The sequence below is a fragment of the Miniopterus natalensis genome, chromosome 17 (genome assembly GCF_054644295.1).
Source record: "Miniopterus natalensis isolate mMinNat1 chromosome 17, mMinNat1.hap1, whole genome shotgun sequence".
NCBI lineage: Eukaryota > Metazoa > Chordata > Mammalia > Chiroptera > Miniopteridae > Miniopterus > Miniopterus natalensis.
The window spans coordinates 16,393,085-16,399,084 of record NC_142097.1 but is presented as its reverse complement, the minus strand read 5'-3'; positions in this window follow the sequence as shown (position 1 = coordinate 16,399,084).

Below are 6,000 nucleotides of genomic sequence, written 5' to 3'. Positions count from 1 at the left end.
TCTGAAAATGCCCAGAGCCCAGCCCACCACTCTCTTACCTATAAGGGAGTACTTGTCACTGAGAGCTGGAGGCCCAACCAAATCTGCTGCCTGCTCTGGGCTAATGCAGATCAGGAGACATGCAGAACATGGACGGTTTATCCCCAAGCTTTGGGGCCCTGCAGGAGGAAAACTCAGAAAAGGCTGGGACAAAAGCTGGGAGACACAATGGACATCCCTCGTGTTCAGAATCCTGCCTACTCAGCACAACAGAAACCACAAGAATCCCCCACCCCTCCAGCACTCAGGACCTACCTGTGGCTATGGCCTGCAGATTTGGCTAATTCCTTCCACAGGTATAGACACCCTGAGGGTCCTACATGGTCACCCATGTGGAGGGGCAGGTGAGGCCTGGATTGAGACCACCTGGCTCCCAAGAGCTTGGCCGACAATGGCAAGAATGAATCAGGAGCTGTGACCATTCCACCCCCAAAGCAGAAGTTCCTGCTAGTGAAGCCCTTTGCCGCTGGCTTGGTGGAGGGGCTGGGGAAGCTTGGGGATGGAGTTTAGGAGTGCCTCCCCAGGAGAAAGCCCCCTTCCAAGATTGCCTGGCCTTCCTGACCTTTCTCAGCAACTGAGCCTAAAACCAGGGCCCAGGGCTCTATCACTTCCTGTGTGACTTTGGGCCACTCACCTCACCTCTCTGGTCCTCGTTTCTGTAACAGAACTAACAAATATTAGTGGCTTCCCAGTGCCAGACACATAGGAATTTTACATTTCTTGCCCCATTCATATCCTCCCTCCAACATAGTGAGGGTGATATTGCGATCCCTACATTGTACCAGAGGAAACTGAGGAGTGGAGAGGGTAGGTCACTCCGCTGGAATTCAAGCCCAGGTCTAGTGACTCCAACTCCACAGCTCCCTGTCATAAACTATAAAGTACTTGACATGAGTGTAGCAGGAATGACTCTCCTCTACTGCAGGGTCTAAGGAATAGATAGGAACTTCACATCTGTGCTTAACTGTATAACTCAGCTTAATCCCAGTCTGTTTTAGATTCCCCCTTCCTTTGCAAACACCAGGATTTTTTAAGGGGTCCCAGGGCAAAGGTGCAAGCACTCAGCTTTCTATGTCATCTTCCCCTGATTGGTATAGCTGGGTCATTCACTGCCCATCCAGTCATCGACCTGCACGTGGGTTACTGCTGACATGTCCTTTATTTCTTGTCTGTTGACTTTCTTTGATATATGCACTCCAGGTGTGAGGGACCAGGACTCCTAGGGGCCAGGTTTCCATCTGCCAGCCTCCTCATGCAGCCACTCCCTTCCAGCTGCCCCAGGCTCCAGCCCCAGTACACCTCAGGGTCCCTCTTGCTGGGACTCATGGCCACCTCCACAGTCATCTCCTCCCCTCTGCTCCTTCCCCCCTCGCCTCGAGGAAACTCCTCTCGTTTCTGGAGGGAGCCCCTTTCCCCTCAATCTTATCCCACCCAGCTTTCACTGTGAAACTTGCCCCGAATATTCAGTCTGTGTTCAGAGGCCTCACCAGGCTCCCGAAGGCTAGGCGTCTGCAGAGCTGGGCCCGAAAGCAGCTCTATTTCTGAGACATTACCCCAGGCAAAGAGCACAGGACAACCCCGCTCCTTGAAAAGGAGGCAGTGGCACGGATGAGGGGTTAAGATATCCATAAAGAAAAAATGGGTCATGTTTCAAAATTTTTATATCAATAATTATGTATGAACTTGTTATTATTCTTTCTCCCAGTTTCTCTATCCTTGGGGCAGAGATGTTATAGTCTTGCAGGGCTTAGTAGTAGTAGTACCAGCAATAATAATAATAATAATAATAATAAATGTTGAGTACTTATTACTGGCTAGGCACTATGGTAAGTGCTATACCTGTGTTGTTCTATTTAATTCTCAGGAAAACCCTGAGGCTGTTCTTATTATCCCATTTTACATACGAGGAAACTGATTCTCAAAGAGCCTTGTCCCCAAGGCGACACAACCTGTAGGTGTAGAGCCTGGGTCTCACCCAGTTTTCTGACTCCACCTAAGTCAGTTTTGGTTATCCAGCGGTGTAGCAACCACTGGCCATACTGCCCAGATGCACCACGAAGACACATTAGTCGCCTGGCCAGTGTCACTCAGGCTGCCCACTCACCGGCATTGAGAAATACTGTCCATGAGCAAGTTAGACAGGCGCCTCCCCAGGTGAGGGTGTGATGGAGCGTTGGCGTGAACTGGTTTCACCACAAAGGAGCAGGGACGTGGCTAGAAGGGAGGTTACTCCCGGGGACCAAAAGACCAGACGATAGGTCCTCAACCCACCTGGCAATGGGCTCCCCAGGCCAGGCTCAGAAGCACTGCCCAGGGATCCAGGGTAAAGCCTTCTCCTGCCTGTCTTCCCTCTTGTCCGGGGGCTGCTGGGAAACCAGGATCTCCTCATCCACCCAGAAGTGAATTGGGTAACAAGTAGGTGCCAGGTGAAGCAGGTGCCAGTAGTCCAACCCTGGGAGGCGAGGGGTCAGGCAGGACCAGAGGTGCACACACACACCCACCCACACCCACACCCACACCCACCCACACACACACACACACACACACACACTGCTCACCTCCCCTAATATGAGACTCTTTTTCTTCTATAGTGATAGTTCTTATTTATAGCTGGGCAATGTCTACCCAGAATAAAGACCTCATTTCTCAGCCTTCCTTTCGTGAGGAGTGGCCACATGACTACTTTCTGGCCAACAGACATACGTAGAAGTATATGTGCAACTTCCAGGCAGGGCTCAGCGGGGCAATTATTTTGCTCCTTGTGTCATTGACTGAGGTCACCTGGTGATGTTTAGCTGGTGCATGGATTGGCTTAAAGGGTCCAAGACAACTTCACTCACATGTCTGGCATCTTAGCAGGGACAGCTGGGACTATTAACTGGAACACCTACATGTGGCCTCTCCAGCATGATTGCCTCAGGAGAACTGGGCTTCTTACACAGCAGCCCAGGGCTCCAAGGGCAAGTGTTCCATGATCAAGACAGGCTCTCCAGCCCGGCCGGTGTGGCTCAGTTGGTTGGGCGTCATCCCATGCAGGGTTCAATTCCCAGGCAGGGCACACACCCAGGCTCTGGGCTTGATCCTTGCCAATCCATGTTTCTCTCTCTCTCTCTAAAAAATCAATAAAAACGTATTTTTTAAAAAATTAAAAAAAAAAAAAAAAGACAGATGCTCCAATGGCCTTTTAAACTTAGCCTCTTGAGTCACTGGACATCACTTCTATAGGTCAAAGCAGTCACAAGCTCACCCAGATTCAAGTATAAAGGACATAGACCTGTACTTCTTAATGGAAGGAGTGTCAAAGAATTTGCAACCTTGTTTAAAAAAAAGCACCAGCCTTGGACCACTTTGGTTTGGTCTTGGAGTAGGAGAAAAAAGAAACTTCTATCTTGTTTAACCCACTGTTACTTTGGTTATCTGTCACTCACAGCTGAATCCAGTCCCAACAGAAACGCATGTGCACACCGACACATTCACAATGTGCAGTGCACATGGAGCCCACAAGATCCGGGGGGTTAGCAGTATCGGAGTCTCACATTTACTCACTCAACACGTAAGTAAGTTCAGCAGCTGTCTTTCCACTGTGCTCTCACCCCACTCGGCACTTCCCCGTCATAGCCCTTGCCACGATCTAGAGTAATTACCCATTTATTTGTCCGTATTGACCTTGCTCGGTTCACCTCTTGGACCGTGTCTGTCTCGTTTATCACTTCGTACAGAGCGCAGGACCTCAATGAACATTTGACCAGGTTCATGTTTCACAGGCAGCCTGCAGGTGACACTTTGGGCTGCTGGGGACTGGAGATTGTGTGAGGATAGTGAGACTACTTAGGAGTCCCTACAGTGCCTGGAAACGATGAGTCCCTGGACGGAAACCTCAGTGGGGGGGCAGCGATGAAACGGAGAGAGCAAGAGGTGGGACTGGCAGGCCTTGGTGATATGGGAGGGAGAGAAGCAGGAGTCAAGATTGGCACCCAGGTGTCTAATCTGATCAATGGAATAATTAACAGTGGCACCATTTGCTGAGAGAGAAAAACAAAACAAAAGGGTGGTGGGAGACTCAGGAGGAAGGTAATGAGCTTGGTTTTAACTATCTGCTTTTTAAATGCCTGGGGACATCCAGGTGGAGTCATGCAGGAGGCAATGGGACACACGGAGTTGGACAGACCAGAAGACCCATGAAGACATGACCACAAATTCAGAAAGAGTCTCACATGTGTGCATCCATTGTTCACCAGAAGTGTTAGAGGAAGCAGGCCCTGGGGTGGAAGCTGGCAGACCCACAGTCCCCTCTGCACTACAACCTGATGTGTCACCTTGAGCAAGGAACTCTGTCATTCTGGCTCATAGTTTTCTGCTTTGTTGTAAAATGAGGACCGCCTCCAACCTCTGTTTCCTCCCAGCTCTCACATGCCATGATTCCCAGTTAAATATTTGAAGGCTTACCCTGTGCAGGTTACTGTGCTAGACACTGACCTCATTCCTGCTTCTCACAGAAAACCAAATCAGCAACAACAATAACAACAAAAAGGGTGTCAGCTGCAGGAGGAGCCTGGTAGGTGGGCCACATTGCAAGCTGTCCCCCTCCAGCCTGTTCTTCCTTTCGCCCATTGCCCACACCCAGCTCCCTGTCCACCTGATTCTCCAGCACGTCCACCTTAGGCCTCCAGGCTCCTCCTGCCACTCCTGGCCTAACCCTCTTCTCATTCACAGAGCAACTAGGAATAAAAGTTATTCTAATTCTTCACATTTGTGTCACACATTTTATTTCTACTTTCCAATATAAATGATATGTATTGCACAGGAACCATGTGGTAGGCAGAGTGCCAGGCTCTGAGGCCCTGCCTGGGATAAAGAAGACATGGGCCCTGCCCTCTTCACAATAAGAGGGGAAGACAATTAGCCATATAAACCAAGGCGATGCAATCACACAGGGACTGTAGGAATCACATAGGAATTACATAGGGACTGTACAGGTGGGGTGTGTGTGTGTGTTTAGGAGGAGCTTCCAATCCTGTTATGTTTTCATAAAACATCGACATTGAAAGGGGTCTCACACACCAGTTAGTTCCACTCCCTCTTTTTATACGTGTAGAAACTGAGGCTCAGAGAAGTTACTTGTCTAAGGACACACAGCTGGTGAAGGTAGCAAAGCCTAGACTGGAATCATATTTCCCAACCTTCTTCCAGTTCTCACACATTGTACTCTTGCCCCCTCATCACAGGATCCTTCTAAGATTATTTAATAATAATAATATCCTAAGCTTTATAAGTGCTAAGATAATGCCAGGCACCATGCTAAACTCTCTGCATGGATTCCACGTGTATAAAGTACAATATGGTAAAAATGAGTCTAATGTTAAAGTCTCATTTGTTATTCATGGCAACTCTAAGAGTTAGGTGTGTTTTTCTGATCCCTTATTATGATTATACTGAGTATAGGTTGATTGACTTGCTCAAGGTCACCCAGTCAACATGTGAAAAAGTCCATATTTGAACACAGGTAGTCTGATTACAGAGTCATGTGCATTAAATAATCACTTGGCAACTTTGTTTAACATACAGTTCCCAGAACCTAACCCCCAAAAGTCTGATTCTATAGGTCTCAATGAACAAACTGGGGCAATTTTAAAGATAAATGTTAGGTGATTAAGATTTGGTGGCCCTCACGCCACACCCTATAAACCCCAATTCTCTTGTATCATTTTTCTAAATTCAGAATTTTCTGGCAGAGCCCCTCCCTTCCCTGGGACCCATGGAACTGTCCCCAGGGAACTGGTTTTGGGAGACTAAGAATGAGGGTGCTCTAGGCACAGGAGTGTGCCCCCTGGTGGTCAGAGATTAGAGGCCAGGAGCTGCTGCTCAAAAGGCCCCTGGTCAACAGAACAAGTGTGAATTTTTCTTTAATTCTGCTCAGCCAATGTTACTGAGGTGCCGCTGTGTGCCAGCACTGAGCCAGTG